Below are 13516 nucleotides of genomic sequence, written 5' to 3' on the forward strand. Positions count from 1 at the left end.
ACATACACAACCCTATCTATCTAGCTGTCCATTCTCCGCAGTGTTGATAGTAGGTGGGTCCAGAAAAACCTGTATAGGAAAGATATAAAAGCATACAAAATACGCAATACACATCCTGATGTATCAATATAATTTTCTATGTACAGTATGTACAACCTTGGCTCCCAGTTGATGGTGGCTTCACATGTGGACTCTCTGATCAGAAGTGCATTCTTTGATCAAAAGTGCGAGTTAAAAACCAGGATTTGGCTATCATTTGCTTCTGCTTGCAGATTTTTTTCCCCCTCTTTTTCTCTGACACTTTTTAAACAGCTTTTTTTTCTTTTTCCTTTCTGCTAATTAAGGGGAGGGTTTAATTGTTCACAGGTGTGTGTTTGTTCACAGGTCTTCACAGGTGAGTATAAAGTGGCTGTACAAGCTCCCAGAGGAGCTGGCTCCCAGTTGATGGTGGCTTCACATGTGAACTCTCTGATCAAAAGTGCGAGTTAAAAACCAGGAGTTTGAAACAGGAGGTAAGACAGGAGTCTTCATTATTTTTTTCAATCACTGATCCAGAAGAAGCTTGCAGCTAATAAAGTTGGAACTCTTGCTATATAGATTCAGCGGTGCAGCAGACGCTCTCATCTTAGTCTGCTCACCCCAGGGATAGTGAGAGCAGGACGCTCTCAAACGAGTCGGCTCTCCCCAGGGATAGTGCAGCCAGGCAGGGTCCACCACACCACCAATTGATCCAGGGTTGCACCGATCGCCGTTAAGGGGTCAGGAAGGAATTTTTTCCCCCGATCGCTGCAGATTGGCACAGCACGCCTGGGGTTTTTCGCCTTCCTCTGGACCAATCGGGGAGAGAAGACTCAACGAGTGACGGCTCACTTGGACAGTCTTCCACCCATCACGTCCGGCGTCTCGCGGCTCTTCCCGCATCCGCGCCAGACCAGGCCTCATTCGCGGCCGCCGCAATTAGGAAAGACTGACGACAATGTGACTGGCGACAATGACTAATCTGCGATACTCTGCGGACTCTATTCGGGGTCTGAGACAATTCGCAACAGCATTACCAGCCGTCACCAAAAAGGCCTTAAAAATAGAGCAACTTTTGAGATTCGATCGACGATCGACCATCAAAAATTTTAACTATTTAACCCAGCTCGAGCACATATCATGTGCTTTGATCAACACAAGATCGGCAGTAAAACACCGATTAGAAATCCACGATTTCTTACTACAAAACGATCTAGACTGCCTCTTTATTACAGAAAGCTGGCTCTCAGACGACTGCAACACCATTCTCGGAGAATTGGTGCCAGAAAACTATCGCATTATAACGGAAAACAGAATAGGGCAAAGAGGAGGAGGCCTGGCGGTGATCCACAAGAATCGCATTACAATCACTAAGCCAGCCCTTCAAAATCCTCTTCCATTCATGGAAACCCTTACTCTTCAACTTCAAACTTCCCCCCAGGAGACTGTTCACATTCTCCTCTGCTATAGGCCACCTGGGCCAAAATCGCAGTTTTTGCCATCATTAACGGAGTTTATATCCACTTATACCCTTAACAGCAAACACCTTTTGCTGCTCAGGGACTTTAATCTGTGGGCCAACTCCGCACAGGATCCCATTGCGGACGCCTGCATTGATCACCTGGAGGGATTAGGGCTACAGCAACTTATATGCGGGCCAACACATGCTTCAGGTCACACACTCGACCTAATTTTCAGACAAAATCTGAAAATAAGCATTTTAGAAAATGAACCATTGCCATGGACAGACCACCATGCAATTAATTTCATAATCTCCAAAATTCCCCCAGTGATAAAAGCACCCAAGCCGGTGACAATACACTGGGCTAGATCTCAGAAGAAGCTCCATTCGGAACTCTTCAAATCTACCTTGGGAAACAGAATCAAAACAATCCATCCACATCAAACAGCCGCAGATACACTGGATGCCATAAACGCAGCCCTGCTACAGTCAGCCGATTTAGTAGCACCGAAACGCAAAGCCTGCATCCGAAAAAGAAAGTCCGGCTGGTTCAACAACCAGCTGTCGCTTCTGAAGCAAGAGCGCAGAAGGGCGGAAGCCGCCTGGAAAAGAAGTCCTGCAGAGGATAACCTCATCATCTACAAGGCAATAACAACACGATATCATAAAGAAATCTTCAAAGCCAAGAAACATCATTTTTCTATGGCGATTAACAGCGCCCTAAACCGCCCCCGCGAACTCTTCAAGATGGTCACCCAGACCATGAACCCAGGATGTCTTGAAGTCCCCAACTCAGACACCCAAGAGTTCTGCAATGAACTATCGGATTTCTTCATCAACAAAATTGAAAGAATCCGGGAAAGCATCATGCAAAACAATACCCCCCTCAACCCCACCGTCAATCAACCACAAAACACCCACAGAAACGCTCTACAATCAACAAAGTTCACTCTGGAACCGATCTCCATCGATACCACAAAAAATATCATTGGTGCTTTGCGGAACAGCACATCGCCCAATGATATCATCCCCACCAAACTGCTGAAGGAATGTGCCGACATCCTGGCACCACCCATCACACAGCTTATAAACCAGTCATTTAAGGAAGGCACAGTGCCATCCCTGTTGAAAGAGGGCACAATCCAGCCCATCTTAAAAAAAAACCTAACCTGGATCCCAAGGACCCAACTCACCGCCGTCCCATAACAGGCCTAAATGTTCTCTCCAAGATAATGGAGAAAGTAGTGGTACAACAGCTGCAACAGCATCTAGATACCCACAATCTACTGGATCCATTACAATCAGGCTTCCGTCCCGGACACGGGACAGAAACGGCCTTACTCAAAATATGGGACGATGCCCTCGAGGCCGCAGACGAAGGAGAATCTTGTCTCCTGGTTCTGCTGGACCTAAGCGCAGCCTTTGACACGGTAGACCACAAACTGTTACTGATGCGACTAGCCAAGGTAGCAGAAGTCGCAGAAGGTGATTTACCATGGTTTTCTTCGTTTCTTGAAAACCGATCACAAACAGTTAAATTGGGTTGTTTCACGTCGGAAAAGCGCACGGTGTCATGTGGAGTCCCCCAAGGATCCCCCCTGTCACCGGTGCTTTTCAACATCTATCTTCGCCCTCTCTTTGATATTATCAGTAGCCAAGAACTACTCTATCACTCTTATGCAGACGATACGCAACTGTATTTTCGCATCTGCAACAAAAAGGATCATCATCCCAGTTTAGAGAAATGTCTCTCTTTGATAGAAAACTGGATGACTAAGAGTTATCTTAAACTCAACAGTTCAAAAACAGAACTCCTTATGTTTCACGCCAGCTGAAAGAGTCAACTGGCAACAACCTGGACACCCCCGCCCATTCTGGGCCAAATCATCACCCCTAGCTCCAAAGTCAAAAGTCTCGGGGTCATCTTCGACACCTTCATGACAATGGACGCACAAATAGGGTCAGTAGTCAGCGGAGCGCACCATCTGTTGCGCCTACTACGTAGACTTATTCCATTTATCCCCAAAGAAGACATAGCAGTCGTGGTGGGAACAATCGTGAATTCCAGACTGGACTATGCTAACGCCCTTTACCTCGGACTCCCAAAGTACCAAATCTCTCGTCTGCAAGTCGTTCAGAATACGGCCGCCAGACTGGTGACTGGGAAAAAAATACCAGTTACTCACCGGTAGCTGTTTTTCTATGAGTCTTACAGGACGGCACCTTGAGAGTAGACTGGCTTCACCTGACAGGAAACACAATCAAAAAGAGGTTTAAAAAACCCGCCCCTCCCCGTGCACCTCAGTTCGTGATAAAGTAACCACCATAAGAGCACGGGAACCAGTATATGAAAATACAAACCATACAAAGTCATCAGGGTGGGAAATAGGCCTGCCGTCCTGTAAGACTCATAGAAAAACAGCTACCGGTGAGTAACTGGTATTTTCTCGAGTCGTCTTCCAGGACGGCACCTTGAGAGATAAGCAAGTAACCCTCAGGCCTACCTTAGGGCGGGACCACTGCCTGCAGGACTCTTCTGCCAAACGTCAAGTCTTGGGGTGACAGGAGTTCCACTCGGTAGTGTTTTAGAAAGGTGTTCTGGCTTGACCATTTTGCTGATCTACAGATTTGTTCCACTGAAACTCCTGCTCTCTCTGCCCAGGAGGTTGCTATAGATCTCGTGGAATGTGCCTTGACTTTAGGTACTGTTTTGCCAGCCTTACTGTATGCTACTGAAATTGCCTGTCTTATCCATCTAGATATAGAGGCTCTAGATGCTTGGCAACCCTTTTTCTGTCCTGAAAAGTTGATTAGCAAGTGAGATGAGCGTCTGAACTCGCTCACCCTTTCTAAATAAATTAACAAACAGCGTCTTACATCCAAACAATGAAAGGTTCGTTCTCTTTCATTCTGTGGGTTTGCGCAAAAAGAAGGAAGTATAATTTCTTGTGACCTATGAAACTTCGTTGCCACCTACAGGGGATCCTGACTTAGGATTACCCTGTCCTCGAATAAACGAAAATAAGGCTCTTTGATTGAGAGCGCTTGCATGTCTCCTATTCTTTTGGCCGTGGTGATGGCCAAAAGAAAGGAGAATTTAAATACTAACAGCCTAACCGGAATGCTGTCTATCGGTTCAAACGGAGGTTTGGAAAGCTGGTCTAACACCAGGGAGAGGTCCCAAGGGGGAACTCTGGATATTTGTATAGGTGACAACCTATCCCTGGCCGTCAGGAACCTCTTAATAAGAGGATCCAGGGCCAGCCTCTTGTCTAAAAAGTAGGACAAGGCGGCAACCTGTACTCTTAGGCCTCGTACACACGACAGAGATTCTCGGCAGAATTCGCCGAGAAACTCGGTCAAAACCCGGATTCTGCCGAGAATCTCTGTCGTCTGTACAGTTTTGGCTCGATGGAGCCGCCGAGGAGCTCGACGAGAAAATAGAGAACATGTTCTCTATTTTCTCGTTGGCCGCGTTGTTCTATAGGAGAAGGCGGCCCGCCGAGCTCTTCGGCGGCTTCATCCCAAAACGAGACGAGGAACTCGACGTGCCAAGCACGTCGAGTTTCTCTGTCGTGTGTACGAGGCCTTAGGGTTCTCGTAGCTAGCCCTAGATTTACCCCTTCCTGAAGGAACTCCAAGATAACTGATATTTCGGGTAGTGGGGCTTGTCTTGCTGCGCACCAGCGTGAAAACACCCCCCAGGTCTTGGCATAGATCTTCCTGGTAACTTCCTTACGACTCGCTAAGAGGGTATCTATTACCTTCTCTGAGCAACCCTTCCGCTGCAGGTTCCACCTCTCAAGTACCAGGCCGTCAGGCTGAAAAAGCCTGGCTCTGGGTGAAAGATCGGTCCCTGCCGCAGAAGGTCCACCCGGACCGGGAGAGGGAGGGGAGGAAGTACTGACCACTGTTCTAACATTGGAAACCAAGATCTTTTGGGCCACCAGGGAGCGATCAGGATCAGCTTCCCTTGTGAACGACTCAGTTTTTGCAATACCCTCGGGATCAGATTCAGGGGAGGGAAGGCATAGGCTAGGTAAAATGTCCAGGCCTGGGCCAACGCGTCCACACCCTCCGATCCCTGATCCCGGGAGAGGGAGAAGAACCTTTCTATCTTCTTGTTCCTCCTGTGAGCAAAGAGGTCTATTTCTGGGATGCCGAAATGATGACATACCCAATCGAAGACCTCCTGACTTAGTTCCCACTCTCCCTGGAGAATGGGTTGGCGGCTTAGAAAGTCCGCTTCTAGGTTTAGGACTCCCCTGATGTGAACTGCTGACAGGGAGCGAACCCTCTGTTCTGCCCAGCCCAGAATTTCTAGGGACAACCTTAGGAGCGAACGGGACCTGGTGCCTCCCTGATGGTTCAGGAACGCCACCGTGGTCGCGTTGTCGGAGAGAATTTGTATTTCCTGGTTCAGGATTCTCTCCTCGAACGCTTCCAAGGCTCTTCCGACCGCTGATAATTCTCGGAAGTTGGAAGACGACTCCCTTTGGTGTCGATCCCAGGAACCCTGGGCCTGTAGGCCCGCCATGTGGGCTCCCCATCCCCAGGAGCTGGCATCCGTGGTTATCCTGAGGGGGTTTGACTGATTCCACTGAAGGCCTCTTTCCAAGTTCCGAGGAATGAGCCACCACTCTAGAGTGTTCTTTACCGACTCTGGAATGGAGACCCTGGAGTCTAGGGATGTTTCCTTCCCGTCCCAGGAGGAGAGGAGGAAGGCCTGTAGTGGCCTGTAGTGGAGCTGGGCCCACGGAACTGCTGGGATGCATGAGGTCATAAGTCCCAACAACCTCATGATCTCCCTGAGTGAAATATCTGCTGTTCCCCTGACAGACCTGACCACTGAGATGAGTCTCTGGACCTTGTCTACTGGTAGGAGAAGCTTTTTCTCTAAGGAATCTATTAAGAATCCCAGATAGATCTTTCTCTGTTCTGGGAGGAGAGAAGATTTTTCTCTGTTTATAATCCATCGTAAGGATTCCAGTGTAGTCAGGACGGTGGTCAGGTCCGTGAGAAGAAGTGCTCGACTGGGATTGAACAGCAGCAGATCGTCGAGGTAGGGAACAAGGGAGATGCCCTTCAGATGTAGAAAGGCGACCACCTCTGCTAGCACCTTCGTGAAAACTCTTGGGCTGGAGGCAAGCCCAAAGGGAAGAGCGGTGAATTGCCAGTGTTGGATCCCCTGAGGGGAAACAATGGCGAATCTCAGGAATCTTTGATGGTCCTGGTAAATGGGGACATGGAGGTAGGCGTCCTTCAGGTCTATGGTTATCATAAATACCCCTTCTAAAAGAAGTCCTTTGAGACTGTAAATGTTCTCCATGCGGAACCTCTTGTAGAGGAGATAAGTATTCAGGGGTTTTAAGTTGATGATTAGACGGAATTTTCCCGAGGGTTTTGGTACTACGAAGATGTGAGAGTACACCCCCTGACCCTGTTGGTCTACCGGAACTGGGACTATGACCCCCTGTTGTGCTAGGTCTGACACATTCCCTAGAAGGCTTGCCGCTTTGAGGGGATTTTGGGGTAAATGAGTGAGGGGGAAAATTGGTGGGGGAAGATGGCGGAATTCCAATCTGTAGCCTTCCTTCACTATCTGCAAAATATGAGGACTCCGTGTTATGCTTTCCCAAGCTGGAAGAAATCGGGAGAGCCTTCCCCCGACTCTCGAGTCACTTGGAGTCTTTCCCAGCGGGTTTAGGATCAGGGAAAAGGATTCCCCCTTTTGGTTTATCCTTTCCTGTGATCCACCTCCTATTAAAGGCCGCTCTTCGGTCTGAAGGTCGATTTTTATTCTGGGGGCCTCGAAAAAATCTCCTCCTATTTTGTTTAGGTTTGGGAGGGAACCGTTTACCCTTTTCTGAGGCCCTAGTTAGAGCCTGGTCTAAACCTGTCCCAAAGAGGAGGGATCCCTCAAAGGGCAGGGCACAGAGACGGGATTTGGAGGCCAAATCTCCTTCCCATGTTTTGAGCCATAGTGCCCTTCTTGAGGCGTTAATAAGAGCGCCCGTTTTAGCAGAGGCTCGAGCGGACTCAATTGATGCGTCTGCTAGATAGGCGACAGCGCTACCTATGACTCTAAGGGAATCTCGGATATCCTTAAACTTTGAAGTCTGCGGGATATGTTCCAACATCCTGGATAGCCAGGTATCCGTATTCCTGGCAATGCAGGATGAGGCCAGGGCTGGCCCAAGGGCTGCCGCATTAGCCTCCCAGGCCCTGCGAAGGGAGGTCTCGGCCCGTCTGTCTAGTGAATCCTTTAAATTCCCAGCATCCTCAAAGGAAAGGTCAGACTGTCTAGACAGTTGAGCTAGGGAAGCGTGTAGTTTAGGGACCTTGAAAAATTAGTTTTCTAGTTCCTCCTTAAAGGGACAGCGCCTTTTCCAGGTTTTGTACCTTAGTAACTTCTTTTCAGGTTCAGCCCACTCTCTTAGAACTAAGTCCTGAAGGGATTGGTGAACTAGGATAACCTTTGGCTGGGGTTTAGCCAAACCCTGGTACATCTTATCCTGTGCTGACACTAGTTCGGCCGGCTGCTGAATCCCCTCAGAGGTATAGATAGCCGCCAGTAAACCACCCATGTCATCCGCTGAAAAAATGAATTTGCCTGATCTAGCATCTTCATCCTCCTCATCTGTCTGGCTATCAATGAGACCTTCTTCCTGAGCCTCTGAATCCTCAGAGTCTGACAGAAGAACGTCCCTAGCCCTCAACAATTTTGGAGCCGAGGTGGATAAGCTTTCCTGTGAGGAGGGTCCAGCTGCTAGGGGATCAGGTTCTTTGGTTTTTAAGACTTCCTTAAACTCTTTTAATGTGGAAAGCATCTCTGACTGAACCGTCAGGAATTCTTTCATTATTAGCGAAGTTTCCTTCCCTGTGAGCTTTTGAATGCACTTAGCACACAAAAGCTTGGAATAGTCTGTGGCTAGCTTAATGCTACAATTCCCACATCTTTTAGCTTTAGATGTATGTTTAGCAGAAACACTAGAAGCCTCCCCCTGGGCAGTAACCTCTTCCCCTGAAAGTAAAAGACAGAGGCTTTAATACAAAAGGAGTAGGGGAAGGGAAGGGGGGTGTGTGGGGAATAAGGACCCAGTCCAAGTGCCCCAATGCAGTTTCTGGAGGTAGACTCACCCCTGGTGGGTTCCTCTGCAGCAGCGGTTAGTGCCGGGCGGTCCTCACGCTCCATGGCATCGTCGAATCGGGCGCCACTCTCTCCCCTGCTGCGCTCCGTGCGTGTGAGCTAACGCCGATGGCGGCCGCCATTTTGGTGAAGACCGGAACCGGAAGTGCGTCATCACCATGCGCCGCCATCGACGTAGCGTCGAAATGCTGGCTCCACCGAGAAACGAGCCTGGGAGAACAGCAGCCGATTCCACAGCGCGGAGATGCGTCTTTACCCGGCCCAGCAGGTAGGAGGACGCTCGGGAGAGAGGGATTCCAGCCACCTAGGTGTTCTGAGGTAGCCACTATCCCAGATACACCCAGCAGGGGGGGGTTTCCAAACAAAGTTTTCCTTCAGCTCCCCCCCCCCCTCAATACGGGGAGACCCTCTGGACAGGCAATAGCCTCACTGAGCTCAAGGCCTCCCAGGACCCATGGCTCGTATTCCAGGAGGGGGACCACCAGCCCCAGGCCTTAGGTCTTTTTTAGAAAACAAAAAAACGTTTCGCTGGGGGAAACACAATCATGAACTGAGGTGCACGGGGAGGGGCGGGGTTTTTAAACCTCTTTTTGATTGTGTTTCCTGTCAGGTGAAGCCAGTCTACTCTCAAGGTGCCGTCCTGGAAGACGACTCGAGAAAAAATGGGAATCAATCTCACCTTCGTTGAGAACCCTTCACTGGCTGCCAGTAAAAGACAGAATTGCATTTAAAGCACTCTGCCTGACACATAAGTGCATCCATGGGAAGGCTCTGCAATATCTTTGCGACAAGATAGAACCTCACAATTCGAATCGCGTTCTGCGATCCACCGACCAAAATCTGGTCAGGGTACCAAAAACCAAATACAAGTCCAAAGGAGAAAGAAGGTTTGCTTTTCAGGGTCCTAGACTATGGAACGCTTTACCAACCAGCATTCGGTTGGAGGAAAACCACCTGACTTTCAGAAGACGGATCAAAACTCTGCTCTTTTGATGTCATAAGACACGAACAACTAGCGCCCAGAAGCGATTCAGTTCGCATGCGCCGCGCTTTATAAGTTTTTCATTCATTCATTCATTCATTCATTCAACCTCCAGGGTCAGAATTGAAACTGCACGCTCACGTCTGAACGCAATGTTTCCAGTCCTCCCCAAGAGTCCTAATGTAAGTGCTTGAGCATATTACTGTTTGCAAGAAATATAAAAGTATAATGCCGCGTACACACCATCACTTTATGTGATGAAAAAAAACGACACTTTCTGTGAAGTAAAAAATTACGTTTTTGAAACTTCAATTTTCAAAGACGAAGTTGCCTACACACCATCATTTTTCTCACAATGTTCTTGCAAAGCGAGGTTACGTTCCACCACGATTTACCATTGAAGCTTGCTTCATAAGTAGCTTCTGGGCATGCGTGGATGAAAAAACGTCTTAGAAAACGACGTTTTTTGCTACACACGGTCAATTTCTGTGAAGTAAAAAGTGCACTTTTGAAAAACGACACATAAAATTGAAGCATGCTTCAATTTTTTTTGGTCGTTTTTTACAAGACATAAAACGACGTTTTCCCCCACACACAGTCAATTAAAGTGACGTTTTTAAAAACGTCATTTTTTTTCATCACATAAAGTGATGGTGTGTACGCGGCATAAGACTTAACATTTTTGTCCTGCATAGTAACGTTGCAGAACACTGCCCCTAGCGATCAGTGTGCTGGTACTGCAGCAGTTCAGTTCACGTGCTCAGAAGTAGCAGCAAAAGGGAAGTAAAAAAAAAAAGGTGGAACATTTCCTTTCTTGTAGAGTCTTCCTGTATTGCTGCAAAGAAGTTGGCAAGGACCCCCTCTTTAACTGACTGAACCCAAACCCCTCCCAAGAGTTCTTCACAAAAAATGTCCATGTGGATCTGGAGGAGCAGGGGGGAAAAGGGAAACTTGGAAAACAAACTGAACAGGGCAAACCCTTGTCCAAACTTCTGTTCAAGGTAAGTAGGCCAGGCAACACACCCTCTGGCCCACTCAGTCACACAAAAAGGGCCCGGCAATTCAAACATTGGGCGCCCGCATAGGACGGACACATCACAGGTTGGAGGAGCAGTGAGTAAAACACAGCAACAGACTCACTAGCTCCTCAAGGTGGGCATATTATGTCAGACTCGCAGAGTGCACCCCGGGTAGGGCGCTTCTTCTTCTTCCTCCTTGAGGCCCCAAATCCCCCAAAGCCTTGCTGCTCAGGGAACCGAGGCTCGAAAAGATGATTGGGAAGATCATCACCACCCATCGTAGAATCGCCCTACCAAAATTCAAAGTCTGAGGAATCCTCCGCTCCGGCGGGGAGGTAATTTCGGCCCTCAGGCAGGACAATCCCCAGGTCAGGTCGGTAGGGCAGCTTCCATTCACCCCAGCCGGATGGTCGGGAAGGTTCCTCTCCAGCAGCAACACATCGGATGGAGGCCACGCCAACCGAGACGGCCTCGCGGGTGGTCTCGGCCTGCATGCATGCCGCGCGGGCCACATAGTCATTTGCATCCTCCATCCCGTCCGACGGGCTTACCTTCAGAGAGTGAGAGAACGAGGTAGCCGGCAACAGAGTCCTAGTGGACCGGACGGTGGCATCGCCATCCCTCGGGGTCTCCGACTCCACGATCCCCTTGGGGGAAAGAATTTCCAGCCATGGGGCCTCCACTTCTGCGGTGACCACCCCCGAGAATCGGTCCGTGTGGTAGTCCCTTGGGAGACCGACGGATGGTGCAACATCAAATAAATATGCCCGACACCTCTGGCATCGGGCGAAGGGCAAGAGGCGAACAACCAGCTCTTGGCACTAAGGGCAGACCAGGCCCAACATTTCGGTCCCTCCGGAGGACAGTAGTGCAAACTGCCCTCTCGTGGACAGCCAAATGCCCGTGTCCGTCACAGGCATTCCAGTGGAAATAGACACAGAGGACACCCCTGGTGTGGTCATGGGGCTCCTCAGGGCAGCAGGAACAGCAGAGTCCTTCGAGGTTCTGGACATCCTCATTAGCGATCCGTCTTTCTCAAAGAAGATGGTGGTTCTGCCGATTTGGCGCGAAAATGGGCGTTTCTTTTCTTCACTTGGCGCAAAACTGTACCAATGTCTCACGCAGGGGAGGGTGGCTCCTCCCACTTGAAGAACTTTGTCCGGACACAATGTAGGCACGTGCTAGGCTGCACGTATGCCCAAGCTTAGCGACTGGGCACTGAAGGCACTGACTGGGCACTGAAGGATGGCTGGCACAAATGGCTGGCACAGGTGGATGGGCACTGACAGGTGGCTGGCACTTATGGGCACTGAAATAAATGACATGAGAAGAAAATAACTAAACTCGAATTTTCCTACGCTGCCTGCGACTCCCATCCTGGTACACTCTGCACTCGTCCACATAAATGCAGCAGCGTACATCTTGTTACACCCAGCCCGAACTATATGGGCTGGGTGTAACAAAATGTTCCCTGCTGGCTTAGTGCAGGGTGTACCAAGATGGGCGTCGGATGTCCAAGCACTGACGGCAACACGGAGCGTCACTTCAGTTACCGAATGTGACGGCTCCGGTCACTGATGATGCGGATGGACCCTGCACCTCTGCCAGGCCAGCTTACTTGCTCGAGGATTCGATCTCCGCTCCACCCGCTGACTCCGCCCACTGATTTTGCCCCTATTGAACGCCGCCCCTCACATCCCAGGTATCAGATTAGGCATCGGGAGCATTTGTGCTAATACAAGCACAAATGCTCAGTATCGGTCCCAATACCAATACTAGTTTCGGTATCGGGACATCCCTATTGGTAATCTAATAGTTAATCAGGTTGAAAAAAGACACAAGTCCATCTAGTTCAACCATAAAGTAAATAAAATAAAAAATATCGTACAATCCCATATAACCAATTCTATACCCACAGTTAATCCAGAGGAAGGCGAAAAACCCCAGCAGAGCATGATCCAATTTGCTACAGCAGGAGAAAAAATTCCTTCCTGATCCCCCGAGAGACAATCGGATTTTCCCCCGGATCAACTTTACCTACAAATGTCAGTACCTAGTTATATTCTGTACATTTAGGAAAGAATCCAGGACTTTCTTAACCACTTACCCCCCGGACCATATTGCTGCCCAAAGACCAGAGTACTTTTTGCGATTCGGGACTGCGTCGCTTTAACAGACAATTACGCGGTTGTGCGACGTGGCTCCCAAACAAAATTGGCGTCCTTTTTTTCCCACAAATAGAGCTTTCTTTTGGTGGTATTTGATCACCTCTGCGGTTTTTAGTTTTTGCGCTATAAACAAAAATAGAGCGACAATTTTGAAAAAAATGAATATTTTTTACATTTTGCTATAATAAATATCCCCCAAAAATATATAAAAAAACATTTTTTTTCCTCAGTTTAGGCCGATACGTTTTCTTCTACATATTTTTCATAAAAAAAAAATCGCAATAAGCGTTTATTGATTGGTTTGCGCAAAAGTTATAGCGTTTACAAAATAGGGTGTATTTTTATGTCATTTTTATTATATTTTTTTTACTAGTAATGGCGGCGATCAGCGATTTTTTTTTTCGGTACTGCGACATTATGGGGACACTTCGGACACTTTTGACACATTTTTGGGACCATTGGCATTTTTATAGCGATCAGTGCTATAAAAATGCATTGGATTACTATAAAAATGCCACTGGCAGTGAAGGGGTTAACACTAATGGGCGGGGAAGGGGTTAAGTATGCCTGGGTGTGTTCTTACTGTGGAGGGGGGTGGCCTCGCTCTGTACCGAGCGATCGCGTGTGCCCGGCGGCGATCGCGCCCGCCAGGCACACGCACGGGAGTCGGGGGCGAGCGGGGGGCGCGCGCGCCCCTAGTGGCGGCTGGGAGAGAGG

This window comes from Rana temporaria, chromosome 5 (genome assembly GCF_905171775.1).
Source record: "Rana temporaria chromosome 5, aRanTem1.1, whole genome shotgun sequence".
In the NCBI taxonomy this organism is placed as follows: Eukaryota; Metazoa; Chordata; class Amphibia; order Anura; family Ranidae; genus Rana; species Rana temporaria.